The sequence below is a fragment of the Bufo bufo genome, chromosome 3 (genome assembly GCF_905171765.1).
Source record: "Bufo bufo chromosome 3, aBufBuf1.1, whole genome shotgun sequence".
Lineage (NCBI taxonomy): Eukaryota > Metazoa > Chordata > Amphibia > Anura > Bufonidae > Bufo > Bufo bufo.
In genome coordinates, this window is record NC_053391.1 from 315,324,847 (window position 1) to 315,339,024 (window position 14,178).

Below are 14,178 nucleotides of genomic sequence, written 5' to 3' on the forward strand. Positions count from 1 at the left end.
TAGAAGGGTTTAATCTGCTGGTATCGCTGTAAACAGCGATGGCGGCGGATACAGCAGGGGCCCGGCTATCAGGGACTGCCGGACCCCTGCAGTGATTGGGCGGGCACCGCTCCGGTGCCCACCCGATCACCATGACGTACTATTATGTTAAAATGCGAGAAGTCACTGACTTCCATAACGTAATAGTATGTCACATGTCGGGAAGGGGTTAATACAGGTGAAACTCAAAATTTTTTAATATCATGCAAAGTTCATTTATTTCAGTAATGCAACTTAAAAGGTGAAACTAACATATGAGAGAGACTCATTACATGCAAAGCGAGATATTTCAAGCCTTTATCTGTTATAATTTGGATGATTATGACTTATAGCTTATGAAAGCCCAAAGTCACAATTTTGAGGTGCCCTTTGCTCAGGGGGTATGGAATAATTAGCAGACTAGAGTGTGAAACTTTGAGCCTAGAATATTGAACCTTTTCACAATATTCTAATTTTAAGTTGCATTACTGAAATGAATGAACTTGCACGATATTCTAATTTTTCGAGTTTCACTTGTACTAGTAAAAAAAAAGAAAAACTTAAAAAAATAAAATCTTTGCATCGGCATATCCTGACCCCCATAACTTTTTTTCTATTTAAGTCTACGGAGCCATGTGGGTGCTCATTTATTGCGGGACGATCTGTATTTTTTGTGTGTGACTTTTTTATAATTTTCCAATAAGTTTTTCAGAAGACGAAGAGACAAAAAACAGCGAATCAGCCATTTTGATTTTTTACGTTTGCTGTTCACCGTATGGGATAAATACTTTTATGTTTTAATAGTATGGTCATTTTCGGACATGGCCACGCCAGCAATATTTGTTATCATTTATTTTTATATCTTTTTGTTTTTTTTTGGTATATATTTTTTAAAACATTGACATCCATAGAGCCCCCATAACAGTGACATCGACAGTGTCCCCATACCATTGGCATCCATAGAGCCCCCATAACAATGACATCAACAGTGTCCCTTAAACATTGACAGCCATAGAGCCCCCATAACAGTGACATCCATAGAGCCCCCATAACAGTGACATTGACAGTGTCCCCATAACATTGACATCCATAGAGCCCCCATAATATTGACTTCTATAGAGCCCCCACAACAGTGACATCGAATGTCCCTTAAATATTGACATCCATAGAGCCCCCATAACATTGATATCCACAGAGCCCCCATAACATTGATATCCACACAGCCCCCATAACAGTGATATCCACAGAGCCCCCATAACAGTGACATCCATACAGCCCCCATAAGTGACATCCACAGAGCCCCCATAAGGGACATCCATAGAGCCCCCATAACAGTGACATTGACAGTGCTCCTGTAACAGTGACATCCACTATTAGTCAATCCATAGCATGATCTAGTTAATCAAGGGTACTAGACTAGGAACTTTTCATTTTTACTTCCCTTTGAGAATACACTGGTGCAGGGATACTTCTCTGGGGGCTTTGATTGAGGCAAAAACCGCACAAAAGACGAAACAAAACCGCACGTATCACATGCGTTTTTTGCTGAGGAAAAGCCAGCACATTTCACCCTCTCCATTGAGGGGTGAAATCCGCAAGAGAAATCTGCTGTATAAATTTACATGCTGCAGATTTCAAAACCGCAATACCGAAGATGTTCTTTTTTATGCAGCATGTGGATGAGAATTCAGAAATTGTCATCCACTTTGCTGGTACTGTACAACGCTGTGGATTTGCCCCACTAAAATCTACAACGGCATATCCGCAGCTAATACGCCAGCCTTAGGGTACCTATACACGGTGCGGATTATGGAAGATTATACGGCAGTGTAATACAGCACCAGCAAAGTGTATAAGATTAGAAAAATCTCATGTGCACTTTGCTTTTTTCTTTGGTGTTGAAACTGACCTGCTCTGCGGATTTTGAAATCTGCAGCGTGCCATCCTTTTCAATGGCAGGGCGAGATCTGCAGAAAATCTGCATCAAATCCGCACCAAAAGCCGCATAACAGCACCAAAATTGCAATAATTAGTGCGGATTTATGTGCGGTTTTGGTGTGGACTTTCTCAACATGAATATGCACCGTGTGCAGCCACCCCTACAATATCAGAACACGGTATAGATTTATATGTAGAAAATCCGCACCAACACAAATCCGTGCGGTTTTTATGCAGGTTTCGGTATGCATGTGGAGCACGTAAACTAACCTGATACATAGCCTCTGAAGTGACCCCTCTTCTTCCAGGTCTGCTTCTCTTTCTTGAAACACGCAGTGGGGAGCGCATCCTCTGTCATGTGATGAGAGAAATGGAAAATAGTGAGCGATACATAGTGAAGAACATACAGACACACTGTAAGATCTGCAGACAGACAGGCTCAGACAGATTGACAGACAAATACAGACAGCTACTGTATGTAAAAGGCAGAAACATACCAGCAGCAAGACATAGAAGCAGAAAGCAATTTGAAACAGCAAATAACAGATGAAGCAGATAGGGAAAGACCAAAACACTGAGCAAGAGCTACACCGGCAAGTGGAAAAAAGAAACAGCAAAAACTCAACTTTAGGACTAATGCACACGACCATTGTTTTGGTCCGCGTCAGAGCCGCCGTTTTTGCGGCTCGGATGCGGACCCATTCACTTCAATAGGGCCGCAAAAGATGTGGACAGCACTCCGTGTGCTGTCCGCATCCATTGCTCCGTTCCGTGGTCCGCAAAAAAAAATATAACCTGTCCTATTCTTGTCTGTTTTTGCGGACAAGAATAGGCAGTTATATCAATGGCTGTCTGTGCCGTTCCGCAATTTGCGGACTGCAAAACACACAACGGTAGTGTGCATGAGGCCTAAGGCTACATGCACACGAAAGTATTCATTTCAATGGGTCAGCAAAAATGCGGACATCACACCGTGTGCTGTCCACATCAGTATGTCCGTTTCGTAGCCCCGCAAAAAAAATAAAACATGTCCTAGGCATTGTTACAATGGATCCTGCCAAAGGACCTTTGATGACGTAATCGCACTCACCACGGTGACGTCAGCACAGGTCCTGCTGAATGAAGATAGAAGATTCTATCTTCATTCAGCAGGACCTTCGCTGCCGTCACCGCGATCACCACGTGGTGAGCGTGATTACGTCATCAAAGGTCCTTTTGCAGGTCCTGAAAGAAGAAGAAAGAACAAGATGCCGGCTGCGCGAACAAGAGGATGAGGTGAGTTAAATTTTTTTATTTTTTAACTCCTCAATCGACATTTTAGTAAGCATTCTGTACTGAATTAAGAATGCTATTATTCTCCCTTATAACCAGGTGTCCGCCTGCTGAGCGGAGGACAAACGGTGCCAAACTAATGCATTCTGAGCGGATCCGCATCCACTCAGAATGCATTGGGGCCGTACGGATCCGTTCGGGGCCGCTTGTGAAAGCCTTCAAACGGAACTCACAAGCGGAACCCCGGACGCAAGTGTGAAAGTAGCCTAAGAAATGCATGTAAACGTGAGCAGTACCAAGTCATAACCAAATGCTGAAAAATCTTCTGTAACGGCACACGCTGTTGTTTCTTTTCCTTTGTTAAGGTGTATTTACACCGTTTTTTTCTGGCTGAAAGAAAAACTGATGCGAAATTCATTTCAGGATTCCTAGTGTTTTTTTACTTTACATTTCAACGGGAAGTTTGGATGTGGATTTGATACGCAAAGCCATGAGCTGAAAAAAAAAACAGTGGAAGAGATTTATCAAAATGGTGTAAAGTAGAACTGGCTTAGTTGCCCATAGCAACCAATCAGCTTACACCTTTCATTTTCCAAAGGAGCTCTAAAAAATGCAAGGCAGAAGCTGATTGGTTACTGTGGGCAACTAAGCCAGTTTTCCTTTACACCAGTTTGATAAATCTCCTCCAGTGTTTTTTTTTTCAGCTCATGGCTTTAAAAACAACTGCGTATCAAATCCACATTAAACTTCCCGTCAAGAAACTTTATTAATGAACAACTATATGCGGTGTGTATGGATAAGAAAGACATTTTGAAAAAGAAATGGGAAACGTGGCTGAAACACTTCCCTAAAAGTTAAAATAGATGAGACATACGTCAGGGACTGGTCAATCAAGATGTCACTCGACAAGAAGAAGCATATACTGTTACCTTTCTTGTATTTTATTGTTTTGTATGTTATACATTTTATTAGTATAACTGACTTGACTCAACAAATAAAATATCACGCTCTCAAAACTATTATCAACCTATAAAATAATATTACAATTGTCAACGTTTAGAACATAAATGTATATCCTTAAATTGAAAATTAATAAAAATGTACTTTGTTGAAATATAAGCAAGCAGTTTTCCCACTGAAATCAATGGAAATGATTTGCAAGCATTTTCGGCGTTGTTTTTGTAAGCGGAATCCACATCAGAATAACTCTGTGAGATCATATCTGAAAAGCTATGGACACCTTTTGGGGAATTTTTTTTTATCATTGCATTGTACTCATTTTGAGCAAAAATCTTTTTTTCAATTGGCCTTTATTAAAATTTGTGAGCTGCTTTCTCTGTACGTACAGCCTTGAAATTCTCTCTGTGTTCCGTTAGGCAGCTCAGCTGATGGCTCCTTATCGCTGATCTCTCACCGAAACACTCATTATAGCGCAATTCTTATCTTACTGACAAGGCTGCATTCACACGTCCGTTGTGTGTTGCGGACCCGCAAATTGCGGGTCCGCAACACACCATCCCGGCACCCCCATTGAAATGCCTATTCTTGTCAGCAAGCTGTGGACATGAATAGGACATGCTCTATCTTTTTGCGGAGCTGCGGCCCAAAATCGGGGCCGCGCTCCGCAATTGCGGCTGCAGACAGCACACTGTGTGCTGTCCGCATCCATTCCGTCCCCATAGAGAATGAATGGGTCCGCACCCATTCCGCAAAATTGCGGAAAGGATGCGGACGCATTTTGCGGACGTGTGAATGGAGCCTAAGAATGTAGCTTACATAAGTGTTTTTGAGCTATTAGTAATTCAGAGAAAAGGGTTATTAGATGACACAAAGTGAAAGTGTGATTCTTACAGGTAGGCAGAAGTTAACCCTTTATGACAAATATTAATATTTTTAATAAAGACCAATTGAAAAAATTATTTTAAGCCCAAAATGAGTAAAATGCAATCGTAAAAATGTGTATATAGCCTTTAGGCCCCTTTCACACGGGCGAGTATTCCGCGCGGATGCGATGCGTGAGTTGAACGCATTGCACCCGCACTGAATACCGACCCATTCATTTCTATGGGGCTGTTCACATGAGCGGTGATTTTCACGCATCACTTTATGCGTTGCGTGAAAATCGCAGCATGTTCTATATTCTGCGTTTTTCACGCAACGCAGGCCCCATAGAAGTGAATGGGGTTGCGTGAAAATCGCAAGCATCCGCAAGCAAGTGCGGATGCGGTGCGATTTTCACGCACGGTTGCTAGGAGACGATCGGGATGGAGACCCAATCATTATTATTTTCCCTTATAACATGGTTATAAGGAAAAATAATAGCATTCTGAATACAGAATGCATAGTACAATAGGGCTGGAGGGGTTAAAAAAAAAAAAAAAAAAAAAAAAATTTAACTCACCTTAATCCACTTGCTCGCGCAGCCCGGCATCTCCTTGTGTCTCCTTTGTTGAAGGACCTACGGTGAGCATTAAATACAGTTACAGGAGCTTTGATGACGTCACTCCGGTCATCACATGGTACGTCACATGATCTTTTACCATGGTGATTCACCATGGTAAAAGATCATGTGACGTACCATGTGATGACTGGAGTGACGTCATCAAAGGGCCTTTACCCAGGTCCTAAAGAAAGGAGACAGAAGCGGATGGCGGCTGCGCTATCAAGTGGACTAAGGTGAGTTAAACATTTTTTTATTTTTTTAACCCCTCCAGCGCTATTTTACTTTGCATTCTGTATTCAGAATGCTATTATTTTCCCTTATAACCATGTTATAAGGGAAAATAATACTATTTACAGAACACCGATCCCTTGCTTGCAGATGCAATGCGTTTTTCACTGAAGCCCCATTCACTTCTTTGAGGCCAGGGGTGATTGAAAAACACAGAATATAGAACATGCTACATTGCGGTGCGGGTGCCATGTGTTCACGTCACCCATTGCACCCGCGCGAAATTAGCCTCTTGGTGTAACAAAGGCGTTGCTGTTGCACCAGAGGTTTTGTGCACTCTCCTTTCTGGCTACCACTTTGACTGACAGGGTCAGGCAGCAAAAATGTAATCATGCCTAGCCCCGAAGTCTCGTGCCTGTGTGTTCGCTTCAGTGTTTGGCACAGTACGGGTACTCCTGTACTGTACTGGGTCGAATGCTGAAGTGAATGTGCAGGTACAAGACTTCGGGGCTAGGCATGATTACATCTTTGCTGTCTGGCTCCGTGAGTCACAGTGGTGGGGGCAAAGCCAGAAAGAGAGTGCAATGAGCCTCTGGGTGCAACAAGGTGCAATGGCAATGCCCTCACTGCACCAAGGAGCTAATTTGTATATTATTAAAAAAACTAATTTCTCAGCAATGAGTGCACATAGCACCATTAGGGCTCTTTCATACGAGCAGTCCGGAAATCATGCTCAGTGTGTAAGCGTCATCCTCCATTCTGGACACTGCTCGTCTTGCAGGAGTGCACAGCATTAGGGCTTCACACGAACGTTTTTTGCGTTCCGTAGACGGGCATTTTTTTGCATTCCGTATACGGGCAGTTTATTTAGTTCCGTATATGGAACCATTCATTTCAATGGTTCCTCAAAAAAAAACGGAATGTACTCCGTATGAATCCTGTTTCCGTTCAAAGATAGAACATGTCCTATTATTGCCGGCAAATCACATTCCGTGGCTCCAATCAAGTCAATGGGTCCGCAAAAAAAAACGGAAAACATACGGAATTTACTCCGTATGTCTTCCGTATCCGTTCCGTTTTTGCGGAACCATCTATTTTATGAAAATTTTTATGCCCAGCCCAATTATTTCTATGTAATTACTGTATACTGTGTATGCCATATGGAAAAACGGAAAGGAAAAACGGAATGCAACCAGAAACACTACTGAAACAAAAAAATGGAAAAGCAGATCCGTTAAAAAAGGCCCGTAAAACACTGAAAAAGCCATACAGTCGAGTGATGCCCGTTGCCGTATTGCGGACTGCATTTGCAGATCCGCAGTATACACGGGCACCGTTTCGTGGCCATTCCGCATCACTGATGCCGACCCATTCATTTCAATGGGTCCGCAAATCCGGAGATGCGGAACGGAAGAACAGAACACTACGGAAGCACTACGGAGTGCTTTCTGGGGTTCCGTTCCGTGCTTCTGCACCGCAAAAAATAGAACTTGCTCTATCTTTTTGCGGAACGGAAGGATCACGGACCCATTCAAGTGAATGGGGTCTGCGATCCCCATGCACCTGCCCCAAGGACTGTGCCCGTGCATTACGGACCGCAATTTGCGGTCCACAGCACGAGCACGGGCTTCACACGTTCGTGTGAACGAGCCCTTATACTGATTTATAATGCTTTGTGCCTCTGCATGACTTTACTAATACAGAATCATACTGACATAAAGCTGTCACTATGATCCTTTAGGAGTAAGGTCACACAGAGGCGCACAACATTATAAATCAGTATAATGCTGTGCACTCCTGCAAGTCTAGAGCGCAGGATCATGCTGACACACAGAGCGTGATTTCAGGACTGCACACACTCTTGTGAAAGAGCCCTTAGGCCTCTTTCACACGGGCGTTGCGGGAAAATGTGCGGGTGCGTTGCGGGAACACCCGCGATTTTTACGCGCGAGTGCAAAACATTGTAATGCGTTTTGCACTCGTGTGAGAAAAATTGCGCGTGTTTGGTACCCAAACCCGAACTTCTTCACAGAAGTTCGGGCTTGGGATCGGTGTTCTGTAGATTGAATTATTTTCCCTTATAACATGGTTATAAGGCAAAATAATAGCATTCTGAATACAGAATGCATAGTAAACTAGCGCTGGAGGGGTTAAAAAAAAAAAATAACTCACCTTAATCCACTTGCTGGCGCTGGCGCTGCCGGCATCTCGTCTGTCTCCTTCTGTGCTGAACAGGACCTGTGGTGAGCATTCATTCCAGGACCTTTGATGACGTCACTCCGATCATGACATGATCCATCACCATGGTAAAAGATCATGTGACGTACCATGTGATGACCGGAGTGACGTCATCAAAGGTCCTGTAACTGTACTTAATGCTCACCACAGGTCCTATTCAGTAAAGGGGACAGAAGGAGATGCCGGCATCGCGAACAAGTAGACTAAGGTGAGTTAAATGATTATTATTATTTTTTTAACCCCTCCAGCACTGTTTTACTTAGCATTCTGTATTCAGAATGCTATTATTTTCCCTTATAACCATGTTATAAGGGAAAATAATAATGATCGGGTCTCCATCCCGATCGTCTCCAAGCAACCATGCGTGAAAATCGCACCGCATCCGCACTTGCTTGCGGATGCTTGCGATTTTCACGCAACCCCATTCATTTCTATGGGGCTTGCGTTACGTGAAAAACGCACAAAGAGGAGCAAGTGAACATCACCGCTCATGTGAACAGCCCCATAGAAATGAATGGGTCAGGATTCCGTGCGGATGCTGTGCGTTCACCTCCCGCAACGCATCCGCGCGGAAAACTCGCTCGTGTGAAAGGGGCCTTAGATTCAGCTGACAAGCACACAATGTGCTTTGTTTCAGTCTATTTTTCCCTATAGAAAAACAACATGATGGAATTTAAAAAAAGAAAATGCCCAAACACAAAAATCTTCCCCAATTAAAGGGCATTTGTCAGCAGATTTGTACCTATAAGGGCTCTTTCACACGAGCGGATGCCATGTGGGTAATCCTCTGCATGAAAGCGAGCCAAGCCCCGTTCCGGACAGCAGAGACACGGAACAGTAACATTATTAATATGTGATCTTTTTACTACAAAAACAGGCTTATTGCACACGAACGTGTGCGCTCCGTGGCTGTATTCCAGACCACATTTGCAGATCTGCAATACATGGGCACCGTTCCATGTGTATTCCGCATCACGGATGTGGACCCATTCACTTCAAGATGCGGAAGGGTGCGGAAGGGAAGCACGGAACGGAACCCTACGGAAGCACTACGTCCCGTACTTCCGTTCCGCAAAAAGATAGAACATATCCTATCGGAACGGCCGGATCGCGGACCCATTAAAGTGAATGGGTCCGCGATCCGCTGTGGCTGCCCCACGGTGGGTGTTCGTGCATTGCAGCCCGGAGCACGGCCACGGGGCGCACTTGTTCGTGTGCAAGAGGCCTCACAGTGAGATAAAGTTGTCACCGTGGTTTTGTAGCAAAAAGATCACAGAGAGGCAAAGAGCATTATCAATCATGTTAATGCTCCGTGTCACTGCTGTCCGGAACGGGGCTTGGCTAGCTTTCACGCGGAGGATTACCTGCACGGCAAAGAGCCCTAAAACTGGCTGACCTGTTACATGTGTGCTTGGCAGCTGAAGTCATCTGTGATGAATGAAGTTTTAATTTATGCAAATGACACTCTAGGAGCAATTGAGCAATACACCTAGAGGCTCTGCTCTCTCTGCAATTGCCGCGCCCTCTGCGCTTTGATTGACAGGGCAAGGATGTAAAAAACCTCATCAAGCCTCGCTTTAAGTGCAGAGGGCACAGCATATGCAGAGAGCAGAGCCTCTAGGTGTAAGGGCAACGCCTCCATTGCTCCTAGAGGCTTATTTGCATATATAAAAACTTCATTTTTCTCAGCAATGCAGGCACATAAGAACATGGGACCAACACAGATGCCTTCAGCTGCCAAGTGCACATGTAACAGGTCAGTCAGTTTCATACTGTAGGCACAAATGTACTTACAGATGACATTTAAGGCCTCATGCACACAACCGTGCCGTTTTTTGTGGCCCAATGTAGACATGCCTATTCTTGTTCGCAAAACGGACAAGAATAGGACATGCTATATTTTTTTTATATAGCATGTCCTATATAGCATGTTGAAGTCTCGCGCAGCTGCAGTATCGCCGACTGCCTGCCCCTGTCCGATCCTACGGCTCCTGAGGGCAACAGCCTCAATAGTGTCACTGGGCATGCGCCTCAATCAGAGCGCTGTTGCCTCAGGAGCCGTAGGATCGGACAGGCGCAGGCAGTCGGCGATACTGCAGCTGCGCGAGATTTCATTTTGCAAGAAAGAATAAAGCAAGGTTCGTATGTTGAATATATTATATAACGTAGCGGAGGGGCGGCGCCGTTCAGCTCTGCTGTAGGAGGATATTTATGAGCAGGCGTGCTTGGGCTTGAAATTAAGGCGGGCTGGACACTGCAGGGAGGCGTTACTGGGCTGGAGTAATAACGCCCCTCTGGGCACCTTGAAGGTTCATTAGCATAAGCAAAAAATCACTTTTTAATCTAAATGACAACATGAAAAAAAGAAAGAAGACCCTTGCTGGAAAGAAGGTAGTTTATTGTACATTGCAATGGTAACAGTTAATATCCTAAAACCTGATGACAGATTCCCTTTAATTCCTATAGACTTTCAGTTAACAGATCCGTCACATTTCCGTTATGCAGGAGAGGACTCCCCTGAATAACGGAAACGGGACGGATCCTTTTTTCAGCCCATAGATTTCAATTAGGACGAAATGAATAACGGAATGCCTCTAAAGGCATTCCGTTATGCATTCCGTCATAGAACTGCGTTATAGTCCGTGGTAATAGAATCCATAACGCAATTCTGCATTTACCACCAAACGAAGCGTGAACGAATTTCAAAAATGTGAAATTCGTTCATCTCTAGTTGCCACCTTTCCCAACAAAAAATACCGGCCAAGTTAAGCAACACCCCAAAGAGGGTATGGTTGTGGGGGCGTAGCTTAACAGAGGGTGTTGATTCGCTGTCATACTGTGGCTCCCAATAATATGAATGCCTTTATTAGTGCCCCCCAGTAATATTAATGCCCCCATTAGTGCCGCCCAGAATTAATGCCATTAGTGCCCCCCTCTATTAATAATGTCCCCATTAGCGCCCCCCATAAATAATATTGCCCCCATTAGTGCCCCCCAGAATTAATAATGCCCCCATTAGTGCCCACCAGTAATATTAATGCCCACATTAGTGCACCCCAGATTTAATGCCCCCACTAGTGCCCCCCAGTAAGAGTAATGGCCTCATTAGTGCCCCCCCCAGTAAAAATAATGCCCCCACTAGTGTCCCCTTCTCTTCTCTGCAAAAAAAAAAGAACTCACCTCCTCCATTTGCTTGCGCCACGGTGAATGCTCACTGCGGACTGGAAGCTCAGGACAGGACCTGCGCTCCAGGGTGATGATGTCTTGCAGGTCCTGTTCTGCACATCCAGTCAGCAGGGAGTGTTCCCTGCAGCGCGAGCAAATGGAGGAGGTTAGCTTTTTTTTTTTTAACACAAGTTGGGGGAGGTAAAGGCTGTACTAATGAGCATTCCACAATAGAAGCGCTCATTAGTAACAGTCCTTGTAAAAAATACCGGCAATTAATATTGCCGGTAGAAAAAAAATTACTGGCACCAGCAGGGCAACCCTAGTCCCGCACCTATCTGACATTGATGGCATATTCTAGTGATATGCAATCAATGTCCTAGATAGGAATAACCCTTTGATGTCTAAAGATGCCTGGAGGCAAATTACAAATCGTTCCTGACTGTGGAAAGGGTGTATGATAAATTACATTCATGGGCGGGGTGGTCAACCCTATGTGAATTTGGAAATACCTGTGCAAATTCATCAACTTACTTTCAGATAAATAATTCATGTGCTACCTTCTGCATATACCTAATACTTTGCATGTCTATTTGACAAATTGGATATGAGTTTCTCATCTTCTGATGAGCTGGCATATGTGTCATGGGAAATTACCTTAGTCTCATGTGTCTTCAGGAACTGCAACCGAAAGCTATACGCTGAATGTGCACAATATATCGTCTTTATGTGTTTTCACCACTATTCCACCTCACCCAAAAACATAGTTATGGGATGTGTTTTAAGGCTCATGCACGAGTGCAAAAATAGCGGTCTGCAATGCACAGGCACCAGTCGTGTGCCCACCGCTTACGGATGCGGACCCATTCACCATTCCACAGGATTCAGTCTGAACCGCAGAAAAATATGACGTTCTAATTTTTTTACGGTTTGGATGCACAGACAGAAATCTGATGGAGGCGCTCCGTGTCTCCGCTCCATATCTTGCGGATTGCTGACCCATTCAAGTGAATGGGTCCAAATCCTTGATACGGAACACACATGGCCGATGGCCGTATATTGCGGACCAGCTGCATGAGTCCTTACAGCTATTTAACAGCGAAGCAATACTTACCCATCCATCGGGTGGCGGCTCTACACTTATCAAATGTTCATAGTCAAACATATGGGGGGTGATTAGTCAAAACTGGTGCAACAGAAAAGTGATTTAGTTGCCTAGAGCAACCAATCAGATTCCGCCTTTCATTTTCCAAAGGCGCTCTGAAAATTTTTGGAATCTGATTGGTTGCTATGGGAAACTAAACCAGTTTTCCTTTGCACCAGTTTTGATACATTTCCCCTATTTTTTGTCCTCAATATAGATATAGTTATTCTCATCACAATTAGCACTCCCCATAAGGCCCCTTTCACACTTGCGTTTGGTGCGGATCTGTCATGGATCTGCACAGACGGATCTGTTCAAATAATACAACCGTCTGCATCTGTTCAGAACGGATCCGTTTGTATTATCTGTAACATAGCCAAAACGGATCCGTCTTGAACACCATTGAAAGTCAATGGGGGATGGATCAGTTTTCTATTGTGCCAGATTGTGTCAAAGAAAATAGATCCGTCCGCATTGACTTACATTGTGTGTCAGGACGGATCTGTTTGGCTCAGTTACATCAGACGGACACTAAAATGCTGCAAGCACCGTTTTGGCGTCAGCCTCCAAAGCGGAATGGAGACAGAACGGAGGCAAACTGATGCATTCTGAGAGGATCCTTTTCCATTCAGAATACATTAGGGCAAAACTGATCCGTTTTGGACCGCTTGTGAGAGCCCTGAACGGATCTCAAACAGAAAGCCAAAACGCCAGTGTGAAAGTAGCCTAATAAAAACATCATCTGATGTGTATAATACCTTCAGTGTTATCCCAATGGAATCCAATGGAAGGCAACTGAATGGGTAGACAGCAGCTCCCAGTACCTGCATCTCCCAGGATGCATTGCAATTAGCTCTTATTAACCCCTTCCCTGGATGGATAATAGTCCCTCTCATCTACCCCTAGAGATACATATGGTATGTAATGTCCCCACAGTTTCTTTCATCACTGTCTAGAGTGAGATATTTATATGAATTTAGACCCATGGATGCATGAATAAAAGGTGTGCAGGGGCAGATTGGCCATAGACCCTACAGGGAAAATTCCTGGTGGGCCGAGGCCAAGGGGGCCACCCAAGCTCTCCTGATGGCCGCAGGCCAGGTATATAATGATCTAATGCTCATCAGCCGATGTTGCACTCCTAAACTCAACTGTATTACCATCCTCAGGACAATGATTCAGTTGAATACTCTGGAGAGGGCGGAAGTATTGTGTGCTGCACTATGGTATTGCAGGCCCTGCCTACTTATGTTGCCCTGTCTTCTATCAATTTAGTCCCGCCTACAACATGGGGCCACTTTTAGATTTTTTTCCAGAGCCCTTTTGAGTTCCCAATACGCCTCTGAAGGTGTGTGGACCACTTCTCCAGCTTCACTATGAGATCACTATAACAGCACTGAGAGGCAAAGAGCAGGGAAGCTACTGCACATGTTAGTCCACCAAAAAATGCAGAAGAAAATAGACAAGGAGAATAAACAGTAGGGGGCGCAACCAGAGAAGAAAAATGTAATGTACATAAAAAAAAACTATATTTTTATTTCATGTATACCATTAGGTCCATATATATTTGGACACTGACACAAATTGTGTTTTTACTACCCGTTTACTAAAACATATTCAAGTTATAGTTATATAATGGATATGGACATAAAGTCCAGACTTTTAGCTTTCATTTGAGGGTATCCACATTAAAATTAAATGAAGGGTTTAGGAGTTTCAGCTCCTTTACATG